This window comes from Rhamphochromis longiceps, linkage group LG22 (genome assembly GCF_057381845.1).
Source record: "Rhamphochromis longiceps isolate RC_006_pf linkage group LG22, R_longiceps_female_GT1.1, whole genome shotgun sequence".
Lineage (NCBI taxonomy): Eukaryota > Metazoa > Chordata > Actinopteri > Cichliformes > Cichlidae > Rhamphochromis > Rhamphochromis longiceps.
In genome coordinates, this window is record NC_140577.1 from 36,451,201 (window position 1) to 36,476,759 (window position 25,559).

At 42.3% G+C, this 25,559-nt stretch overlaps 1 long non-coding RNA gene and 1 pseudogene across 1 annotated transcript; both read left to right on the plus strand.

The window, feature by feature from the left end:
• Window positions 1-25,559, plus strand: part of LOC146644451 (dynein axonemal heavy chain 6-like) — an 85,595-nt pseudogene that overhangs the window by 7,305 nt on the left and 52,731 nt on the right.
• Window positions 3-2,001, plus strand: LOC146644453 (uncharacterized). The gene is made up of 2 exons (XR_014909324.1): window positions 3-856; window positions 1,469-2,001. It is a non-coding gene; the product is annotated as an uncharacterized LOC146644453 (long non-coding RNA).

Consider the following 25,559-nt stretch of genomic DNA (forward strand, 5'->3'; position numbering starts at 1 on the left):
GCTTGATGATGGAGGCTTCTTAGACTGGCCACCCGCCTTGGCTTCTTGTCGCCACTCCACGAAATAAAGGTCCGTTTCCTCCATGCCGGCTAATTATTCATCCTCATTAAAATCTCGTATATGTTCAGTTGGCAGAATTGAGAATTTTACATCTTCCAACCACTTAATTAACGCGAACATAATCGGCTTGTTTCTTCCCGTCTCCTGTATCCGGCCGTTCCTCTCGCTGTCAGATTTCGCGCCTCAGAGACGTCGTTATTTTTCAAAAAAAAAAAAAAGAAGAAAGAAAGAAAGAAAGAAACAGTAACAACTACTAAAGAGAGTTTTTGCACGTTCATTGCACATTTGTGGGAATGTTTAAATATTTAATTTTTATTAATTACTTTTCATTATATCTTTATTTTTTAAACCACCGTGGCAATGCGCATGCGCATACACTCCTGCACGCAAAGGGCTTTGGAGTTGACGTAATGTCGCAATGCATTGTGGGAGCGCAGCACCATCTTGGCAGGTCACGAATCAAAACAAGATTGCTACGAACCATTCTGAAACGTAGCTCAAAAGAAAATGACGGTATAGAGACAGATTCTGTCCAGATGCAAAGAGACGGTACTTGATTGTTGAAATGTGGACCCGTATGAAATATAGCCGTGGAGTAGAAACCCTGAAGACCAAACCGCTATTGACTTAGCATAATCTACTCTCATACCTTGTCTGTGGAGTCAGAGCATACACGGCGCACCAATTTCGCAATTATAAATCTCTGGAGGCGCACATCCAATTCACCAAGGACTGGGTACAAGATTTGGCTATTTTTAAGCCTCCACGTTGTGAGTACGCCGTCATTCAAGCAAAGGTAAGTCAGCTTGAGTACTGCGAGTAAAATGCGTTTGATTCCCCCCAGCATTCAAATTAGTGCTAGTAAAAATTCATTCGTGAGGGGGAAATTACAGTGAGAACATGTAGAGGCTCTGTTAGAGGGATAACATAGTGAGTTCAGTGCATTGATGTGACATTGTCCTGAAGGATTTAGTTATTTTTTATGGTTAAAGAAATTGCCCTAATTAATTCATATTTATTATAAATAAATGCTTCCTTGTTTGTGTCCTGTGTCACTAAAAATACATTCTGTTTTAGTTTTATACATTGATTAATGACCTGCAGAATCTGCTTGTCATATTAGGTGTCCATAGTTGTCACTTAAAGTCGAACTTTATGTTTTCTCCCTCTTGAAAGTGATTACATCCTTGCATTACATACTTTAGGTTCATTTTTTGCTGATAGGTTTCTAAAAAGAAACATGCAGATTTAGAATATAACATGCAGCGTTCTATAGATGGATACATAAAAACACTTTATTTGTTACATTTATGATAAATGGATTTGAAAGTAAATAAAACACATTTGTGTCGGACTTGGCTTATTAAAGTTCTTGTCTTTAAATGAACTTTGTCTGTGTGTGTTTTAGGTCCTGCACTCTTAAAGACTGAATTGCAGCATTGCAGCCACAGGTCATTGTGAGCATCACAGGGAAGGTTGAAGCCGCCCACTGCAGCTGTATGGCTAGAGTCGTGGAGACTTGCAGCCATGTCACTGCTCTTCTGTTTAATGTAGAAGCAACAGTGAGGATCTGTGGCACAAGGACTGTTACAGATGAACCTGCATACTGGGTTTTGCTGGGTAATATGACCAAGATACAGCCAGAGGTTGGCCATAAGATAGACTTCTCCTCTTCAGCTGCCCAAAAAAAAGGTTCTTGATCAAAACATAAACAGACCATTCGTTGTGACAGGTAAAAGAAGCCATCCTCAAAAAAGAAAAGTTCCACCTGCTACTGTGGAGGAGTTGGATCAACTGATGGGACAATATTTTTCCAAGCATAGTTCTGTTCTGAATAACCCATAATGTTTTAATTTAGGGGGCCATGTAAATACTTTGCATTTACTGAATATGTACTTACTAAATACCACTGTTCAAAAGTTGAATAAAGAAACAAAGAAATGTTTGCCTATTTTTAATTAAAAGCACTTTGTCGAACATCACATCAGTTACAATGTAGAAAAAATGTTATGTATAGTTTACAAATGACAAAATGTTCACATAAAATCATGACAGCATTTGTATAATATCACCCACTACTAGCATTCTGTAATTTACTGTCTCTTTTGAAAACTTATCACTACATAAACAGCACAAGACTTAAAAGTATTTAACAAGAGCATTTTTCCCTGGTTTTACTACCACACTGGGGCACATGTTCACCAAAACGCAGCAAACCTTTGCCATCTTATCCAGGAAGGTCACCTTTTTACCCTCACATGGAAGAAGTAATCTGATTGGCATGGTGGTATGTAGCATGTAGTTTGAAGCAGGGATTTCGTAGTGCCCCATGTGTAGTGTTGGAACCCAGTCAGGATTTGTTTCATTCATTTCATAGGCTGGTTTGTTGCAATAATGCCAAATAATTAGCAACTCTATAAATAGAAGGTAGTTCTGCATGTTTGTTCTAAGTTTGTGCTATTGAAAATAAAATTAACAGGCTATAAATAATAATATGAACTTATTTAGAACTTACCTGAATGAAAATACTGGAGCACACCAACAGATATCTGTGGCTGGTAGAGAACTGAATATCAGCTCGTCTCGCAGCTGCTATCCAGGCTAGACGCCTTCTTTTGGTAACATCCAACACATAAGCTCCCTCATGATGTTTCCAGGTGAGGAAACAATGAAAAGAGAGCCTGTTTTCAAGCTTATTCCTTTGTCGGTAGTGCAATCTAACATTACAACCGACCACACAGCAAGCATTTGTTTGGCCTGCTAATATGGCGCCTTGACCAAAAATCCTGGCTACGCCCCATCCCGTAAGATCACGCTCCAGAGCCCTATTAACGTACGGATCTAGAAAGAAGACGCTGCATTTTTAACTCTGAGGGAGATGGAGAATGAGCCTATTTCCAAAACAGTGGAGTGTGTTCCTTTAAGTACTAAATTGTATATATTGTCAAAAACTAAAGTGTACATAGCAGTTGTTGTATCTTGTTTACTGTATCACTGACAGATAATTTCAAAGTCAATGAACGCTACATTATAGTGAGATATTGTGTAATGTGAAATACTGTAAGCAAATGAATAAACAACCTAATTCGTGATAGACCTTTGACTCTGTTTTGTTTGAATCCAACTGTTTTTTGCAGATGTGCATAAAACATGTTACTTTTAGTATTGTTATCATTATCATCATTATTGCACTAAATATATTTTAAATAAAGGATACTTTGATATACATTCTACTGTAAGGTTGGAAATGTATTTTCTTCACCCTAAAATATGTTTTGAAATGTATTTTGGTTTGAAAGAAATATATTTTCAATTTCAAAAATATATTTTTTTGGAGCATCACAAATACAAAATATATTTACCATATATTTGAAATATATTTTGGCTAGGAAAAATGTATTTTTTTACCGTATGGGACCGATTGTGCAAGTTCCCCCACTTAAGATGATGACAGAGGTCAGTAATTTGCACCAGAGGTACACTTCAACTGTGAGAGACAGAATGTGAAAAAAAAATCCATGAATTCACATGGTAGGATTTGTAAAGAATTTATTCGGAAATCAGGGTGGAAAATAAGTATTTGGTCACCTCAAACAAGGAAAATCTCTGGCTCTCACAGACCTGTAACGTCTTCTGTAAGAAGCTTTTCTGTCCCCCACTCGTTACCTGTATGAATGGCACCTGTTTGAACCCATCATCTGTATAAAAGACACCTGTCCACAGCCTCAAACAGTCAGACTCCAAACTCCGCCATGGCCAAGACCAAAGAGCTTTCGAAGGACACCAGGAAAAGTATTGTAGACCTGCACCAGACTGGGAAGAGTGAATCTACAATAGGCAAGCAGCTTGGTGTGAAAAAATCAACTGAGGGAGCAATCATCAGAAAATGGAAGACATACAAGACCACTGATAATCTCCCTCGATCTGGGGCTCCACGCAAGATCTCATCCCGTGGGGTCAAAATGATCATGAGAACGGTGAGCAAAGATCCCAGAACCACACTGGGGGACCTGGTGAATGACCTGCAGAGAGCTGGGACCAAAGTAACAAAGGTCACCATCAGTAACACACTACAACGGCAGGGAATCAAATCCCGCAGTGCCAGACGTGTTCCGCTGCTGAAGCCAGTGCATGTCCAGGCCTGTCTGAAGTTTGCCAGAGAGCACATGGATGATACAGCAGAGGATTGGGAGAATGTCATGTGGTCAGATGAAACCAAAGTAGAACTTTTTGGTATAAACTCAACTCGTCGTGTTTGGAGGAAGAAGAATACTGAGTTGCATCCCAAGAACACCATACCTACTGTGAAGCATGGGGGTGGAAACATCATGCTATGGGGCTGTTTTTCTGCCAAGGGGACAGGACGACTGATCTGTGTTAAGGACAGAATGAATGGGGCCATGTATCGTGAGATTTTGAGCCAAAACCTCCTTCCATCAGTGAGAACTTTGAAGATGAAACGAGGCTGGGTCTTCCAACATGACAATGATCCAAAACACACCGCCCGGGCAACAAAGGAGTGGCTCCGTAAGAAGCATTTGAAAGTCCTGGAGTGGCCTAGCCAGTCTCCAGACCTCAACCCCATAGAAAATCTGTGGCGGGAGTTGAAAGTCCGTGTTGCTCGGCGACAGCCCCAAAACATCACTGCTCTCGAGAAGATCTGCATGGAGGAATGGGCCAAAATACCAGCTACTGTGTGTGCAAACCTGGTAAAGACCTATAGTAAACGTTTGACCTCTGTTATTGCCAACAAAGGTTATGTTACAAAGTATTGAGTTGTATTTTTGTTATTGACCAAATACTTATTTTCCACCCTGATTTACGAATAAATTCTTTACAAATCCTACCATGTGGATTCATGGATTTTTTTTTCACATTCTGTCTCTCACAGTTGAAGTGTACCTCTGGTGCAAATTACTGACCTCTGTCATCATTTTAGGTGGGGGAACTTGCACAATCGGTGGCTGACTAAATACTTTTTTGCCCCACTGTACATGTTCCCAGAGGATAAGAAGCTTCAAAACCAAGCTCTTAACCAAAGTCTAACCTATTTGACAACATGTTCAACTCAAATGCAACTTGTGTAAAACAGAATGGCAATTTGTTTTGATTTACAGTTTTTGGGGTTTCGTGGCAAGTTGCTCTGAAAAAAGTTAATTTCTGTCTTTAAGAAAACGGTAAGGTGCAGAAAGTTCTGAATCAATGTCTTCTGTTCTAACTTTACCTAATGTAGCTTGCATGGCTGATTGCAGATTTCATGTATAACATGTTATTATAAGATGTTGAAAGGTTTTATTCTAACTTGAGCTGTTTTAAACAATTTTTATAATCTGGTTTTAGGTACATTTGTACTAGTTTTATAACAAATGTGGCGCGATACTGAACTTCACAGGAAATTGGAGTGTTGATACCATTACTATTAAAAGACAAGTGGTGGAAAAATTTGTTTGAAAGTTGTTTGCTGTATGGAAACCAGATAGAAGTTGTTCACATCCTGCCATCTGATGTTTTGAATCTGTTTGTTAGTGACTATCTATCAAGATAGGTTTGATATTCTGTCTGACAACACCACCTTTAAAATTGGATGAGTAACATTTGTTACAAAAATTTGACTTTTTTTGTGTTTTTGGAAGGACTTTATTTGTGGCTGAATGTTGTCAGTATGTTAAAAATGGCTGATCTCAAAAGTCAACATTGTCAGTGGTGCAGTTGTATTTGAAAATCAACTGTGTAAACATTCATTGGTACAACAGGGAGCACCTCATGAAAACTATGAAAGATACTTTCTCTAAACTTTAGGAAATTGATTGGCAAAACAAAAAAAAATATGTTGTGTAAACTTTAGGAAATACGTTGCCGAAACTAAAACTAATACCATGTGTGAACTTTAGGAAATACGTTGCCGAAACTAAAACTGATACCTTGTGTAAACTTTAGGAAATACGTTGCCGAAACTAAAACTAATACCTTGTGTAAACTTTAGGAAATACGTTGCAAAAACAATAAAATATGAGTTGAGAAAAAGGACAATTATTAATTTTGTCAACACAAAAACATTAGCTAAAGCAACTTATCTCCTAAACTTGAAATTATAAGTTATCCATCAGAACCTAAAAACGTAAATGCAAACAAGAGGCAAACAAGTATGATTATAACGTAACATATACTAAGTCGATATAAACGATGTTGTCACATCTCATATCTCATATAAAAATATATCGATATTTTTAAAAACCTCGATATATCGCCCAGTCCTAGTATAGAAAGATTCAATATCAAAAGTGCACAATATTATATCTGTATCAAATGATGGGAAGTCTTTGAGGAAAAGCAAAACATTAGAGCTATCCTTTTTGTAAGAGTTCAAAGTTGGTACAAAATTCTTGATGTGGAAGTCTGCGAAACTTGATATTCTCTCAGTTAAACTTCCAATTCCAGAAACAATGAATCTGTCAGGCGGTTCTTCTAGGTTTTTATGGATATATATTAGGGGTGCAACGATATTCGTATCGATATTGAACCGTTCGATACAGTGCTTTCGGTTCGGTACGCATATGTATCGAACAATACAACATTTGTAATTTATTTGATCAACTTTCCTTCTGACGATGCTGTCTGTGTTGAGCGCTCAGTGAATCTGCGTTCGACTACTCCGCCTAGGCTGCACTGTCGAGCGCAGATCCACTGAACGCTCAACACAGACAGCATAGTCAGAAGGAAGAGCGCAGGGCAAGCTAGCGTGACAGAAGTTAAGCTCTCCTTGCAACATGGCAAATTGAACCTCCCCCACCCTCATTCAGATCTGGCGTTTGGAATTATTTTGGTTTTCATGTGACGTATGACCCTGAAGGTAAGCGCGTCATGGACTAAAGTAAAACAGTATGTTGGATGCGCCACGCAATGCTCAATTACATGGGTGGGAGCTAGTGTGTTAGCGCAGTTAGCTCGTTAACGTGTTGGCCGTCTAGCCCCATGCACGGGGCTATCAGGGGTAGCTCGTTAACGGAGATTTGCCGTGTTGTGGCGTTAAGGTCATTTTAACGAGGTTAACCTGAAAGCACTAGTGGGAACACAACGAATATGACTGCACATTTACGCCGACATCATCCTAGTGCAAAGACAAAAACAACAAGCATGCTACTAACTTTAGCCGAGTCATTTAGACAGCTGTTAGCACATGATTCTCCTTATGCTGCTGAGAATATAGCCCAGAAGAAGCGGATAGTATAGCTTTTATTTTGGAAAGAGCCATTTCTCTGTAATAAACTCTCTTTTCCAAAGATGAGTGATTCCTCAATCAGATACAGGGCTCGCAAAATCGCTAGCCCGACGTCCTGGGGCTAGCGATTTTTCCAGTCGGGCTACCAAAATCTATCTCTGCCCTGCCTGTCCGGCTATTGTAGGAAGGAAAAATATATGTCAATGCTTTTGCATTCTTTTGGAAATGTAGCTGGGTAATTATGTCATTGGCATCGGTGAGCCACTGTCAATATGTGACATATTGAAATCGCGTTTGAATTTGCGCTTGTTTTTTTGCTTTCACTTTGCAATCGCGTGAACTGTGTATAGAGAGCGACAGCACTGATCTGTGAGTGATGATAATTTGTGCACCAATTCCTCTGACATCGTCTTATTAATCGTTAGCTTACTATTGTTAAGGTTCACAATTGAGGAGGGAGAGTACAAACCACCCTTGGTCCAGAAGCTCTTGGTCCAACAATGATTTTAATGAACACACGTGTGGGAAGACACTCTGTACGCAGACAGCCAGTAGTCCTCGACTTAATCAAAGCATGAACAGATATTTTATAGCATCAGGGTTTGATTTACTGACGCCCCTTCATGCGTCACAGATACATTTTATACATAGATCAGATCAACACCACAATGACTTTTCACCCAGAAAATCATCTTCTATTTTCATGGCTGGTACTTTCCGTTCTTATCTTAAAGTGAATTGTTCCTCTTTCTTGTCGAGACATAACTAATCTCTCCTCTAAATAAATCTAACTAATGTGTGTGTATGTGTTGACCTCACATGCTCTTTGTGTCACCTCTTCACCTCCAACCTGCTGTGTCTCGTCCTCAAATGCTCTTTCTCAATTCACCTGTTGCACTTCTGACCTTTCACTAGACCAGAAGCTCACTGAGACTATGTGTATGTCTTCTACTAAATAAATGTTTTAACCAAGAACCTCTACTAAAACCTTAATATAAAATGATCTGATATATAAGTGTTTTGTAAGCATGTATTGCAATTCCTTCTATGGCTCCAAGTCACTTGCACAATAGATTGTCCGAACATCGCGCCGAACAAAGCTTCCAACCCCCAATTAATTGACCGAGCTCCAACTCTTTAATAAGCACAGATATGCATTGTGTATAAAATAGTCATAACTGCACCTGAAATACAAGGTCAACATAATAACTGTATGCATAACATCTTAAGGCCATCTTAAAGCTATCTGTTACATGGTTAAAGCAATGATCATACTGCAGATTATATTATGCTGGTCAAATACTTTTTGTTCATCCCCACAATCCCCCTTTCGACCTCTGGCACACCAGAGGTCGATACATAGGTTGTTGTTCACTCCTCAGTCCACTCGACTACCTCCAGATCCATCATCGGCATCATTGACATAGGGGCCACCGCCCCAGGGTCCACTGCCTTTACAATCACCTTCTCTACCAACCTTCGGGCACAAGGAATGAGACAACAACCACAGGTCACCAAAATACCCACCAATACAGATAGAGACAACATAATTGACAGAGCAAGCCCCTTCCACTTTCCCTTTTTTACTCTTTTTATTTAAACCACCCCTTTTCAAACTCTCAATTTGTTACCACTCCTTTCTGTAGGCGCGGCGATCTCCTCCTAGGCTGCTCTTCTTTCTTCGGCCTTCCAGGTGGACTACTGGTCGGCCCGTTGCACAGGTGAAGAGGTTTATTCTGCCTCTGTTCCTTGACACCTGCGTTCTTTGAAGACGAATTTTCCTCCACCAAGCTCTCGTGTGCGGGTGCACACTGCGACCAGTGGTACCAGGTGTCGCCTTTCCCTTTCAGCTGGACTGCTGTAGCCGTCCGGACGGTCACCTCATACGGACCAGTCCAGCGCGGCTCCTTCCCCCTTCGCTTAATGACCTTTAGCCATACTGCCTTTACGTCCGGTACCTCTCCGTTCCCCGTGGGTCTCTCACAAGTGACCTGTTTTGTAAAGCTGGACACAAGAGCTTTCAACTCATTAAAATATTCTGCATGAGACCTGTTGCTTGTCCTGGGCTGCTCCACCGGGACCACTGTCCAGGGTGCTGGAAACTGTCTCCCAGTCAGCAGCTCATAAGGGGTGAAACCTGTGGATTGGTTAACAGAACATCTTATGGTCCTCAAAGCAATGGGCAGGGCTGCGACCCAATTTAGCCCTGTCTGCGCACAGATTTTAGCCAACTTGTTTTTCAAATTTAGGTTCATCCTCTCTACCTTTCCTTGAGATTGAGGATGATAGACCATCCCGAACTTATGTTGCACTCCCAACATCCTCTCTACCTCTTGCAAATCTTTGTTCTTGAAGTGAGTACCATTGTCTGATCTAATTCTCTTGGGAAACCCATGCCTTGGAATGTAATGATTGATTAAGCACTTAATCACGCTTTTCGCGTCTTCACGTTTGGTCGCCCATGCTTCGGGCCATCCAGTCAGAACATCCACACACACCTAACAAATACCTCACCCCACCTGGGCCTGTATCAATCATGTCGGTATAATCAATCACGACCTCTTCTCCTGGCCTTTCTGGCATGAGAAACTTACCAGCTTCAGGTTTTACTGCTGGCTTTGGGTTGTGTGCCCCACAAATTAGGCACGTTCTGGCCTTTTCTAGTATCATCCTTCTCAAATCAGGATGCCACCATCGGCACAAATTTCTCTCCATCTGTTTCACTCCCACGTGACCAAGCCCGTGAGCCTCATTCACCTTCTGTTCCGCCATTTTGGCCGTTAAAGCGGGACGCCCATCTGGCCCCCTCCACAAACCGCCATCTTGCCAGGCTCCTTTGTTTTCCCACACCCCCTTTTCCTCTGGGGATGTCTCCTCCTGAGCCTGTCTAACTTCTTTCATGCTGTTAGTGCTAACCTCCTCTTCTGGGGTTACCTGCACCATTTGTCTCTGTCCTTTGTAGCCCGCTGCTTCCTTTGCGGCTTCATCAGCTTTCTGATTTCCTTTTGCCACCATACTGTCTGCTTGTGAGTGGCCTTTGCATTTTATAATACTTACCTCGTCTGGGTCCTCCAGGGCCTTTTCCAGTTCCTCCATTTCCTTTTTGTGACAGATGGGTGCATTAGTGGCCGTTCTGAACCCGGCTCTCTTCCACTCAGCCAGTTCCACATGAGCTGCTCCAAACGCATATGCTGAATCAGTGTAGATGTTCACTCTCATGTTTTTAGCCAACCTCAGGGCTCGAGTTAGGGCTATCACTTCAGCTCTCTGGGCCGACTGTTGTCCCTCAATTTTTCCTGCTTCTTTCACCTGAAACTCAGTTCCTACTCTACAGACTACTGCATAGCCGGCTTTTAATCCTTCTTCATCTCTGTGGCAGCATCCATCTGTGAACCAATCCTCAGCTCCATATATGGGCTCTGCCTTCAGGTCTTCCCTGATTTTTCCTTCAACTTGGGCTTTCTTAATACAGTCATGTGGTTCTCCTGACCCCATTAGGTCTGCCATATTTATTCCTTCATGTGTGAATATCAAATTTGGCGCCTCTAAAATTTTGCTCAACCTTTGTTGCGTCAGTGGAGTCATTGTGAATACCTGTGAGTTCACATAGGCCACTACACTGTGTGTGGTAAGCACTTTCAGTGGGTGTTCCCTCACTATGTGTGCTGTTTTCTGAATTATCTTTGCTACTCCTGCTGCGTGTTGTGTGCATGTGGGATGCCTTGCTTCTGTTGAATTTAATCTTATGCTGACATACATAAGTACATCCCTACCTCCCCCTTTTTTCTGAAACAACACACCATTCACAACTCCCTTTGTTTCTGAAACATCAAGATAAAATGCCTCATCATAGTTAGGTGTGGCCAGATCTGTGGCTCTTGACAAATCCTGTTTTAGCGAAATGAACGCTGTCTCTGTGTCCGGCGTCCAAGGCAATTCAGCCTTCAGATTTCGAACACCAACTTTCTTGATCAGGTCCCTTAAAGGGGCAGTTTTACCCGCATAGTTCGGAATGAACTGCCTGCTGTAACCTGTCAAGCCAAGAAAGGAAAGCAACTCCTTCACAGTTCTTGGTTTTGGATGTGTCAGAATTTGGTCTCTGTGTGTGTTCATTAACCCCACTGATCTGTGTGCGATCACCCGGCCCAGGAATGTTACCTCTGGCCGGACCAACTGCAGTTTTTCTTTACTCACTTTGAAGCCACACTCCGCCAATCTGTTCAACACCACGAGCGATGCTGCCGTACAGGCCGCTGCTGACGGGGCTGCAATAAGAAGATCATCAACATACTGTATTAATGTACAGCCCTCTGGCAGTTGACATGGGGACAATGCCTCTTTCAACACCTGATTGAAAATTCCTGGTGAGAGTGCAAAGCCTTGTGGTAGGCGTGTGTACCTAAATTTCCGGCCTCTGTATGTGAAAGAGAAAATGTCTCTGAGTGACTCGTGCAGTGGGAGACAAAAATGCATTCGCTAGGTCAATACATGTGAACCACTTTTGGTCCCCAGTAATTTCGGTCAGAGCTGTGTAGGGATTTGGTACAGACACAGTGTCAGTCCTCAGTATGGCATTTATTGCTCTCAAATCATGTGCCATACGGTACTTCCCTGTCCCATGTTTTTCCACTGGCAAAATAGGTGTGTTCCAAAATGACCATGAGGGCTCAAGCACTCCTGCCTTCCACAGCCCTTCAATGGTTTCAGCTATACCTTCTTCTGCTTCAGTTTTGTGCTTATATTGTGGTCTGTTAATTGGTGTGTCAGACTTCAGCTGGAACAGGACAGGCGAACAGTTAGCTAAACCTACATCTGTGGGCCCTGCGGACCACAAAGTATCAGGCAATTTTGAGAGCTCAGCTACTGCATCAGGATGATCCATTCTTTCCCTGCCATGTATTCTGGAGATTTCTTTATGTTCTAAGATCACTGCATCGTTGGACAAACAAGTTATGCGATATATTTTACATTTTGGTGCATACCAGACATTTGGAATTTGGGTGCTTTGCCAGCTGGCGTTGTCCAGCGCCCGCTTGACCATCGGTCCCAGATCTCTCGGCCCATGACCCTCGTGGACCGCCAATGTAATGTGAGGGGCTGAATCCTCTCCCACATTGTACCAAGGCAGTTGTTCATCAGTAAATTTCACAGCCGCGGCCACACCTTCTGGTCCAACATAAATGTTATGTGTTCGCACATTCCACGTCTGTCCCTCAAGATCAGACTGGAACTGTTCCCGATAGATATCGTTATCTTCCCTATCATAAAAGAGTGTAACGTGGAAAGGATCTCGCGGGGGAATAGACGGCCAGACTCATTATCCAGGGTTTCCACAGCTGATAATGTCTCAAAATGCCTTCTTCCACCAGCCTCCCCCAGTAGATTTCGGCAGTGGATTGTTCAGAATTCTGGACTAGATATTGAGTCTTTGAAGGTGATCCCAGGCACGGGAATTCTTTTCCTCCAGGCAGAGTAACCATCAGTCCATCTGGTGAGCACATGATTGTGGCTCCCAGTTTCACAAGCAGGTCCCTGCCCATGAGATTTGCAGGCACCTGTGAGGACACCATATATTGGTGTTTCAGAGTCTGTTTTCCCAGCTTTGCCAATGCTGGATCTGTCAATGGCAGTGTCAATGGAATCCCGGAAAGGCCTACCACCTTAACTGTGTGACAGGAGAGTGTCGCACTGTCTGGTGTGTCTTTCAGTGTTGAGTATGTTGCTCCAGTATCCACCAGGAAGGGCAATTCAGTGCCTTCCACGGTCATTGACAACATGGGTTCTGCCGTCCCCACGCTGTTCAGTTTCTCCGGGCTCCGTCAGTATTGCTCCCCCTCCCAGCCCCAGTCAGCTACTGGGTACTGGGCGACTGGTGCTGCATTCGGGTTTGGAGCTTGATGTGCTCCCCTGTAAGCAGCTCTTTGTCTTGGGCCTCCTCGTGCCTGGGGTTGATAGCCTCGCCTCTGATAATTTCGCAGCGATTCAGGGCATTCTCGGGACCAGTGTCCTTCTGCTCCACAGCTGTAACAGCCAGTCCAAGACACATTGTTAGGATTCCCTGGATTCCGAGCCCTTTGTCCTCCCCTCACGGATCCACCACGCCCTCTCTGCGGTCCACCAGTCCCCCAATTCCCTACTGGTTGACGCTGCCTTGGTGCATTGGCGGGCCAACGGTCATCAGGGTAGAGACCCGGATCCTGATCTGGCAAGTCAGGCACAGGATCGGGCTGAGGCCTTGCCACCATTATTTTCCTTGCGCTCTCTTTATCCTCTTTCTTTCTGTCTCCTGCTTTGTTTTTTGCTTCTGCCAGCTGCAACTTAACCAGCCACGCCTGGGCTTCCTCCAACTCTTTCTTTTGTTTATTTGCCAAATCCTGTTCCTGCTGAAGTCTGTGGGTCACATGTCTGTCCCACTGCACCGAGTCTACAACGGCAAATTCTGGGTTCTTTTCCAAGTCAACTGCAACCTGGTTGGGCAGCCCTGCCAGCACTGCCGAACGAAACCACGCTCTACTTTCACCCTCCTTCCCCGGATGTATTCCTGTTTCTAACAACCATTGTTCCTTTGCTTTAGCTAAACACTCTCTGGGTGTGTTTTTGGGATCCCAAATAATTTTTGGAATGGCTCCAGAGTTAGGAGTTGGGTACTTCTCCTGGACTGCATCTGCTAAGTCATTCTGCACCTCATGGTATGGCAGGTCATTTGCATATCTGGTTGTTTGAGCTATCTGCTCTACATCTGCTAACCCACCACCCAGCATACAACATCCGGCCAAAGCGCGAAAATCGCCCAGCGCTAATTCTTCTCCTTCCCAATGTTCTCCCTTGGTTATTGGTGGAAGTTGTTTAACCAATGCTTCCAAATCTCTCACCTTATAGGCGCGATAAACTGGTTCGTTCTTTGGACCCGCTATTAGAGGCAGATTTAAACCAGGGTCAGGAGCTCCTTGTTCAAAACTCACTTTTCTACTCTTCCTCAACTTTCCTTTTCCCTTTGAGCTCTTAAATATGGGCCGTCTCTGTGCTTGGTCTCTCTTCACACTTCTTTTCCTCAAAATTAGGCTTGTACTTGGTTGGGGTTCAGCTCCTCCATCTTCGTCCTCCTCATCGTCCTCTTCTTCTGATGACGTCGCACGGTCTTCATTCTCCTCTTCTGGCCCTCCCTGCATTACTCTCTGCTTTATAACCTCCAATGCCGTTAATGCCTCTATTGACGCACGTAGGGCCTCATGCATTTGTCCATACACTTCTCCTTCAGTTTTTAACACCAAGCTCAGAGCTATTTTATCACCCAGCCCTTTCTGTTGGGATGTAATAAGTTTGCTTACCTCAACCTCCATCGCTTGGCACTCCTTCTCTGCTGATTTTAATACTCCAGGGGAAGCCAAACGAATAGCTTTCTTAAGCTGTTCAAGCTGATCCTTCAGAGGTTTGCATCCCCTTTTCCCACTAGGTGTCGCACCCGAGCTGTCAGCCATTCTCTGAAACACAGACTTACCTCTTCCAATGGCGTTGGTCGACTCCACCTTCTAGGTCTAGGTCACCCAGACACGCTTAACTTTCGGTTTCAGTCTTCGTCTCGCTGTTCTCGCAACCACTGGCTCCTCTTCCCCTCTCCAACAGTTCCTCGGATTAGTGTTTTTTCGTTTTTTTCATTTATTTTAAACCCATTAACGGCGCTGCGCGTCCCTTATATACTTTACAGCAACACACCCTCAAGCGTCCCTCAACTTGTCCCGTACTAATAAATCTAAAACCAAGAAATCACCTTTATGTCATTATGTCAAAGCTTTCTCCATTTTGCACAGCCTGCCACATGTTTAACAAAAAAATCGCTGCCCGAGAAGGCTCCCACATATCAAGGTGGTCGTTCTCACAAATTTCCAGCAGACCCTCAAATAAACAAAAACAACGACCCAGGCAGGCTTCCAGTTCAGCCTCCTCAATTTCTATGCACACCGAAAACTCATGGGGAGATTCTTCTGTCTCCCCGTGTCCTACACAATTCACCTCCAAATGATCCCCTACAATTGAAATTTCAGTGTGGAATGACGCAGAGATTAACATTCCCTTATTTATTTACTATATATAACCTGAATTTTTCTCTCTCTTATCAAATAACAAAGGTTATCTTTAAAATTTGTTATTGAACTACTAATTAAGTTGCTTTTTATGGTATCAGTGGTAAACTACCCCTAAAAAGTCCACTTTATTGCGTGTTCATTGAGTTACTTCTATTAAGGCTATTTAACAAGTTCAATTTACACATACTCATTAATCTGTCACGCTTATTAGTGGCTCATGGTTGCTTAAAGCCTATGTCTGACTTGACCACAGAGTTAGAGCATCATTCAATCCTCTCAGGATGACCACTCCACTTACTCTGCATCCAGTCAGCTCATGAATTAACAACACTTGCAGACTGTAACCCTTTTTATTTTTTGTTTATGCCTTCAAATCCACCTTAAATCTTCTTACCTAAACGTTGGTTTTAAACACAAACAATTCTTATATTCTACTTTGAAACGCTGTCACCATTCATATATTTACAATGTTATTATATACTAAGCCAGCATTTTAATCGCAGACATTTATCCACATTTGCAAACAATAGTTATAGAGCTGAATAACACACAAAACCGAAAGCATAGTCCTCTCATGCGCTCTGCATCAGCTGCCTCATTTGCATGCACACACACTCTCCATCTAAAAATGGCAGCAGGCAGTCAGTGCATTGCTGACTCGACACACAGCCTCCTCTCACACCAAATTTTCTTATTCTATATTACAACGACGTCTTATATTTACAACCACTGTCAGATCTGTCAGCTTTAGCGCCTACACAATTTCGACAAATTTAAAATAACCGCCCAGCGGATGAACTCCCTGAGTTTTTTGCGACCAATTAACCAGTATCTGTCCAACAGTTTCTGGCCTCATCTCTAAAGTCCCTAACACAATTTAAAAGCGTCAACCAACCCAAACTTTGCCTGAAGCTCTATTTTTGGCGTTTCACAGCCAAGGCTTACCCCAAAGTGTTAAGTTAAAGTTACACGCCCGAAGTCCAACTTCTTCTGTCCAAAAAAGCGCAGGTACCGTTCCAAACGGTAAGGAGACTCTAACTCCTAGCTTCATTCCAGGATGCCCTGTACCCCACAGTTAAGCCAAACTGAACTAACCCTGTTCGCCGACAGGTCAATGTCGCGCGTCCACGACAAGGAGGGAGCGTAACCTCCGGGCTCTGCGCTTCCTAGAACCCCCACGGTTCCGTTCTAAAATAATTTATAATACTTTGAAACAACAATCAACACCCGAAACAAGTGTATAACTGAGGCAGGTGCAACCTAGTGGTCAATGGAGACTCCAACTCACAAAATGACCGCTCAGGTCCACTCTTATGACCAAATTTGGACTCTAACCAACACAATAACCAATTCCCTACCAAACTACTTGAGACTCGAACTCAATTTCTTTGGGACTTCAACCCAGTATTTAAACTTTTCTTATCAGACTCTTCACTACTTTCATTTCTTCTTAGCAGAACTCTAACTGCATCAACTCATGAGATTTTCATCAAAATCAAAACAGACATCCACCAGTAACTTCAGTGAGTAGACTTAAATTTTATCATGTCCAATTTGGCACACTTTGGAAATAATTCAACAGGTAGTGCCTTACCTTTTGGATAAGCCGGCTTATGCCCACTCACTTCGACCACTGGAATTCATGTCTGCCCGTCAGACCACCTAAGACCAAATTTCTCCATCTACCCCTCCTCAACCACCGGACGAAGCCCCCAAATGTTAAGGTTCACAATTGAGGAGGGAGAGTACAAACCACCCTTGGTCCAGAAGCTCTTGGTCCAACAATGATTTTAATGAACACACGTGTGGGAAGACACTCTGTACGCAGACAGCCAGTAGTCCTCGACTTAATCAAAGCATGAACAGATATTTTATAGCATCAGGGTTTGATTTACTGACGCCCCTTCATGCGTCACAGATACATTTTATACATAGATCAGATCAACACCACAATGACTTTTCACCCAGAAAATCATCTTCTATTTTCATGGCTGGTACTTTCCGTTCTTATCTTAAAGTGAATTGTTCCTCTTTCTTGTCGAGACATAACTAATCTCTCCTCTAAATAAATCTAACTAATGTGTGTGTATGTGTTGACCTCACATGCTCTTTGTGTCACCTCTTCACCTCCAACCTGCTGTGTCTCGTCCTCAAATGCTCTTTCTCAATTCACCTGTTGCACTTCTGACCTTTCACTAGACCAGAAGCTCACTGAGACTATGTGTATGTCTTCTACTAAATAAATGTTTTAACCAAGAACCTCTACTAAAACCTTAATATAAAATGATCTGATATATAAGTGTTTTGTAAGCATGTATTGCAATTCCTTCTATGGCTCCAAGTCACTTGCACAATAGATTGTCCGAACATCGCACTGAACAAAGCTTCCAACCCCCAATTAATTGACCGAGCTCCAACTCTTTAATAAGCACAGATATGCATTGTGTATAAAATAGTCATAACTGCACCTGAAATACAAGGTCAACATAATAACTGTATGCATAACATCTTAAGGCCATCTTAAAGCTATCTGTTACATGGTTAAAGCAATGATCATACTGCAGATTATATTATGCTGGTCAAATACTTTTTGTTCATCCCCACACTATGCAAACATGACAAGTGAAATCTCCCGCAGCTTAAACATGTGAGAGGTTGATCGCGCAGAGAATCGCTGAGCTTATGTGAGTGCATGTGTAAAAGCAGCAGGATATATATTTGACTACGATGACCTGGATGACTGAGAACCTTCACAGACAGATATATATTTTAGTTCTGCTGAGCCAAATAAGACAGGTCAGGGTGAAGAAGTGACAGCCAAAGAAAAGCTTACCACGAAACGGAGAAGTTATGACAAATCAGACTATAAGGCAAAAAGAAAGTGCAGCTTTATGGTTTCATGGACAAAATAATTTCTGTGGCTGCAATATGACGAGCTAAATAACCAGGGCTGCACATAAGTGGTCCGCAGGTGCGCATTCACTGTCAAAATAAAAAACACGCACAAGGGTTAGGGTTAAATTTAAAAACTGTACTTTCAAGTTAAAATATATATTTATAATTTTAATAAATGACAAATTTAAAAAGGCATGAACATTTTTTTGTATCGAAAAAATATCGAACCGTGACACCAAAGTATCGAACCGAACCGAACCGAACCGTGAATTTTGTGTATCGTTGCACCCCTAATAAATCTCAATCTCGCTCTCTCTCTCTCTCTCTCTCTCTCTATAGATGGCAAAAATGATAATCACGATTATTTTCACTGAAATTGAGATCTCGATTATTTGACGATATTTATTCAACTCTTTAAGTCCTACCATAGAACCAAGTCCGCCAGAGCTTATATTGTTTTTTTACATGTTGTAGTGCCATTTGTGGGAGCATTTCAAGTTGCTATACAACTTTTATAGCCCATATTTTAATAATATGTCTCCATTAAGTCCATAGTAACTACATTAATTGCAAAAAAGTGCAATAAACTACAAAAAAATTTGAAAATCGCTTTTGTTTTGTTTACATATATTTCTACTTGGAGAAATTTAAGAGGCTTATCCCTCAAAACTTTAAATACAAAAAAAGTTGCAAAAAATAGTTTACAACAACAGGAAATTTATTTTGAGTGTCTTCATAGTTTTATTTTGGAGATACACCAATTCTTATATACTGCAGGAAAAACGAAAAAACAATCCTTTGATGCAAATTTGCAAAGAAAACAGCAGGTGCATCAAAATAAACTATTTCCAGCAGTGCAATTCGAGTTCTAAGCATCCCAGAAACTATTCAGAAAAGTCAAACATGACCAGTATCCGGTTGTTCAGTGATGACGCGACGAATCCTACTTCCGGGTCTAAAGTAGTCTGCGTTTAATATGGCTTTTGTGTTGTTAACATGTTTAATGTTATGTATTTTCTTCTATTTGATCTCAAAAAGCTCCTAAAACAGTCAGTGATCACTGTTGACCTCCCTCGGCTTTTATTACCGCTAATCATTTATTTAAGCTCAGTTTTTAAAACCTTACGATGTAACTACAGCCCAGCCCATGCAGCAGTATATGAATGACTAACCTCGTATTGTGGATGGATTATCTCAGTTGTTCTCCTGGCTGAAGTTTGGTCCTTTTACAGCATCCTGCCATGCGATTACATTTGTTCCTGACCACCGAGAACACTCACATTAACTTTTATCGAGTGGAAAAAAAGTTAGCTTGTTTATATTATGCTAACATAGCTGTGTCGCTAGCGGTCACGTAGCACATCATTATATACCAGCTAGCCCAACTTCAGTAACCCTACAAACGTCACTGCTGTTTAGTTTTCTGTCTTCATTTATGCTGGAAGTGATAGCAGAGCTGTACGTTTTAATTTGTTTCCAAAACCCCACAGTCAGGACATGCTATATTGTATTTAGATAGAAGCTAGCAAGCTAACTCCCTGCTAACTTCTAACTCCGTTAAATGTCATAAATTCCGTTTTCATGGATGCCTGGATGTTAAACTCAATTGTTACACCTGGTAGAGCAGAACGCTGATCATTTTATTAAAGATGAAAGACTTTAGACAGTTTTTCACAGTAATGCCATAGTGATCGTTTGATATATGGACCTGCAGCGGAGTTTAGACCCAGACACGGCTAGTGACGTCAGACTGAACAACCGGATAGGCTTTTAAGGCCTACAAGTAAAAAACTACAATTTCCGCGAAAATGACGTCACTTCCGGTTTCGGCCAGGAAATGGCGGACATGCGATAGTTCGCGCTGACGTCTGTTTCACTGTGGGAAGTGTTACGAACAGCTGATCAGATCGTTTCTGTTTCTGGAATATTATGTTTTTGTTCCTGCAAGCGCTTTTTATGCAATTTTTGCAAAGCTTTATGTGGAAGGAAACCGTGACCGAGGACAAGCTGATGGCATCAGATGTAAGTACAACTCCTCCGGTTTCATATGCAAAACAAATTATTGCGCTAGCTTACACGGTTCCGGTTCTACAGGGATTTAAAAATAGTTACGCAAAACGGAGCGTGCTGCTCTGACCGGCTTTAAAGGGTTAACAATGACTTTAAAAAATAATATAAAATAGTGTGCAACACCACTGAAGTTTTTTTACCTCTCTTTTCAACCAACAGCAGTCACTCTCCTCTCCAAATAACTTCTGCTTAGCTTTCCGAGCTTCCCTCGGGTCCTCTTAATCAGCGGTCTCCAACCTTTTTTGCGCCACGGACGGTTTATGCCCGACAATATTTTCACGGACCGGCCTTTAAGGTGTCGCGGATAAATGAGGGAGGGGCTAATAATCGGCTCAGTCATTTTTAATGATCGTTGAAAGCCCAGATCGTAATCATGATTAAAATTCGATTAATTGAGCAGCCCTAAATTATAATATTTCTGACTGTCTGAGGCTAAGTTGAATCGAATCGGGACTTTGAAAACCGGAATCGAATGGATTATAGAAATCAGTGATGATACCCAGCCCTAGTGAGCAGCCTAGGCACGACAGAAGTGGATGTAGCTGTAATAGGAAAAGAACTATTGCTAACTTTTCTGTTAAGGCCTGATGCTTCTGAAATTCATAGCCAGCTCTGACACGGTGTCATCAATCTTTGAATGCTGAAAAACCACAGTGTATCCAGAAAAACACATTATATTAATTATTATAAAATTTGTGTGCGCCTAACTTTTGTGCTGGTACGCCCAACTTTAAAAAGTTAGGCGTACCGGCACGCCCATGGCAAAAAGTTAGTCTAGAGCCCTGATGATGGTGACGTATTAATAAAATGCTGAGGAGTTTTAGAGAGGAAATGGCACGAGTCTGCAGCAGTGCTTAGTTTAGGTTTCATATCCAAAATATCCATGGTGCTGAAGCAAAGGTAATATTTTGGTGTTGCAATTTAGAAAGGAATGCAGATATCAAAATTTATATGTGAAAAGTAATTGATGAACGTGTTCTTGCAGACTGTGGTGGCCCGGGGCCTGCTTAACAGGATCCAGGAAAGTGCAGGATATCTTCCTGTCTTCATCAACTTCTCTGCTCAGACCTCCTCTGCCCGTACACAGGAGGTCATTGAGTCCAAACTGGAGAAAAAGAGAAAGAACATCTTAGGTAAAAGAGTTGCTTCCACTATTCACCTACACATCTACTGCCTGGCCATTCATCCAATAGTGCTTACACGTTTACTTTTTTCTTCTTGAATATTTATTATTTTTCTCTCCAGGAAACAAGAAGTTGGTGGTCTTTGTGGATGACTTGAATATGCCTAAGCTGGACAGTTCTGGATCTCAGCCTCCTATAGAACTCCTGCGTCAGTTCCAGGACTTTTCTGGGTTTTATGACAGAAAGAAGTTCTTCTGGAAGGAGATCCAGGTATGCAAATAAGATGAGCTACACTGTAATGAGACATTAACTCTGGTTGCAGTTGAGGTTATCTATTTTAGACTTTTCCAAACAGTTTAAAAACAAAACCACAAGAAGGAGCATTTTCAGATTTTAGAAAGATTATGGGGCATGTTTCCTATAAGTACAAGCACGTATCTAAAACAAGGGTAGGACAGTTCTACTAGCACGGCTGTTCTAGACTAGCTATAAGTTAATTGCTCATAAGTCTTAACCTTTTATTTTTAGTGTCTGTACTGTTAACTCAAAAGACACGGCGTCGTAGTCTCATTCCAAGCGCTTTATTCGTTACGCCATTTTTCTCTACACCAACAACAACTCTTCGCGGGCAACAGTACTCTCGCGATATAAGAGAAAATAACAAGTTAACATGTACATTCTAGTTCCCATAAAGATTGCCTACAAGTAAAGACAAAATCGTTCTAGACTCGGCTACTATGGATGTTTTCCCCGTGTTCAGTTTTTGAGCATGGTTAAAAACCTCATTTGTTCTGTTTGCTGTTTTTAATCTTGTGGGCTATTTGTTAGCTTTTTTTCTTGCCATTTATAAAATGGGAATCAGAATGTCTTTATTGTCATTGTCGCAGGTACAACGAAATTAAAAGTGGTCTGTGATCAGTGCATCATCCATAGAATGTTTACTACCTTAACTTGTGCTATACAAACACACATATACACACAGGCACAACTGATTTTAGAACATTTCTGTACTGTCTTTAAATGCCCCACACAAGGAACTCCTCATCTTAAATGGAACATTTTATTGTCAATGGTGACATGTCAGGAAAAAGTAACATACTAGCATTTTATCAGCTGTTTAGTAGTCCCTTTATTCTTTCTTTTTCTTCTCAGGAAATGACCATTACAGCAGCATTATGGATTTGATCAACTGGTCTCTGAATGCTATTGACACCCTTTAACGTGAAGTCTGGGCTCGGGAGACCCCGAGTGCCCTGGAGGGACTTTCCCTGCCGGATACACGATGGACGGGTGGCAGAGGATCGTGTGCCTGGCGGGACTGTCGATCGAGGACGCTGAAGATATCTACCTATTTGGAACCATGATAACAGGGTTCTTGCTGATCGGAGCTGGCTTGGCCCTGGCTTATCGGAGAATTAAGAGAGCGGAACCGGCTGTTCAAACCCCCACAAGGCTGCCCGCTGGGATTGGAACGACAGGTGCGACTTCTCATAAAGGGCTCACTGAAGGCAGCATGGTTAAGAGCTTGGAGGCGCTTACAACTGCAGTGAATGCTCAGAATAACACCTTTGAGCGTATGTATGTTGGATTACATCAGGAAAGAATCAACTCAGAACAACATCTCTGGGCGGAGCTGGATTACACCTCGGATCAGTTGGCTGCGGTCGTGAGGTCTCAGAATCTGCTATGTGAGCAAAAAGAGTGACAAGACCACAGAATCGACGGCTAATAACATCACGGAGAAGCTCGCAGCTATTAACGGGAGACTGAGAGACCAGTGTCGGAGTGTTAAAAACAGCTTGAAATTCTCAATTACCATCATAACCCGGCTACCCCTTCGGCGCCAGCTCAAGGCTGGAGCCGAACAACAACTCCCTGATAACGACTGTGTTGAGTCTGTTCCTTCCCATTCCCTGCAAGGCCACCTGGGTTGGCTGGAAGACTGTTTACTTAGCCTGGCAGGGCGAAGGACACTGTCTCAGCTGAACTATGGACACGCACACACACACATATACTGATACTGATAAGCACTCACCGACGCATCACCCTCCCTACCCCGGATCCAACGCCACCTCCAACGCTTACCTCCCCTCTGATGTGGACATCAGGTCAGCTGGAGGCGCAGTCGAAGATTGCAGCGGTCCCAGATCAGATGTACACACTGGAACTCTTTCCCATGTTGCTGTCTGTGTTTATTGTGCTGTGGTGTGTTGATATCTGTGCATTCCTGTATTATCCTTCTGTGTTGCACATTTCAATGTTTTTTTCCTCGCTACCTGGCCTGACCTGTCTCCCCAATGTGATGTTTGTATTGTATGTACGGTCGGCAAGGTCTGTCATCTCGGTTGTGGGCAAAAGACCTGCAGCTGACAAATAAAGACTATCTCATCTCATCTCATGTGCTCCTCCAGGAGGGGGGCGAAATCCTGTGACCCCCCAGACTTATTCGCCACTTCAGCATGTTGTGCCTGCCAACACCCTCGGACACCAGCCTCAAACAGATCTTCAAAGTCAGGAGTCCTCCAAAATACTGACACACACACACACACGTATGTACAGAATTACATTTTAGGGAGTAGTGTTTACAGTTCAAAAGATATCATGTCCGTGCTTATTTATTATTAGTTTAAGTTAATCTTGATAGATTAAGAATTTCTATTGAGCAGTCTGTATGTGTTATATCCATGAACTTCTCTCTATGAGATGTTGCACTTACTTTAAATGTTTTAATTTTTCCATTTCCTGCTCCGCCAGTATATATAATTTTCAGTATACCCCTCTTCATGCCCTCTCATTTGTGTTACAACCACTTTTCATACCCAACCTCCTTCCAGGCTATACTGAATGGTTTCCTCTGAGTTTTCCCGGGCAGTGAAGGATTGTGCCGGACAGATTGTGCATGCAGCTGTGGAGATTTATAACTGTTTAAGTGTGGATCTGCTGCCCACCCCAGGAAGTCCCACTATGTTTTTAATCTCCGGGACCTCTCCAAGTGTGTCCAGGGTGAGTATTCCTTTGGTCTTTGGCTGCTTTTTCAGTCATTGGCAATCCAGTCCTTGTATCTGACTATTTTCAGAAGAATTATTTTCTTGGTTTGTTAAGTGGCTTAACACTGACCTGTGAACCATTCAAGCAGGAAAAACGCCCCTAACTCGAGAGCTGAACCAGCACAAGTCTACACATAACAAACTTCACAAAGAACCAATTTCAGATTGTATCTTCGGGCACTTTGTTACTAGCAGCCTGTTGCAAAAACTTTGTTGCCATCTCTTGAATCTATGAGAAATGCCAAAAATAACACAACTTGACCATCATAAAATTTTCTTTTACAATGACAAGGTGAGTCGCAGATTATTAACTGAATTTGACCTATCTCAGGATGGTGTGCCCTTAAATAATAAGATAAGATAAGATAAGATAAGATAAGATAACTCTTTATTGTTATCTTTATTGTCTTTATTGTCATTGCACAGTCATACATAGTACAATGAAATTGGAAAAACTGTCCTACGTCGGCACTACATATAACACAACACGACACGATATGACACATCACAACGTAACAAACAACACAACACAGTATATTAACTTAGTATAAAAAAGAAGAATAAGTGTATGTGTATTGCACACTGTTATTATTGCACATTAATTATTATTGCACCTTGTTATAAATATAAATATTATTGTTATCGTTTTAAACATTGTTACCTCCCCCTAAAAAGTCCAGGGAGGTATCCAGTCAGGTCAGCTATTTACATTGATCAGGGCTGTTGCCCTGTTGTAAAAGCTGTCCTTGAGTCTATTTGTTCGGGACCTCAGCAGCCTGAACCTCCTGCCAGACGGCAGCAGCTTAAACACCCGGTGTCCTGGGTGTGTGCAGTCCCGTAGGATGCTGCGTGCCCTCTTGAGACAGCGAGTGCTGTACAGGTCCTTCAGGGAGGGAAGAGGATGTCCAATGATTTTTTGGGCCATGTTGATGACCCTCTGGAGTGCCTTTCTGTGTGCTGTGGTGCAGCTGGAGAACCACACACCGATGCAATATGTCAGCACACTTTCAATGGAGCAGCGGTAGAAGACGGTCAGCAGCTCCTTCTTCAGGTCCATTTT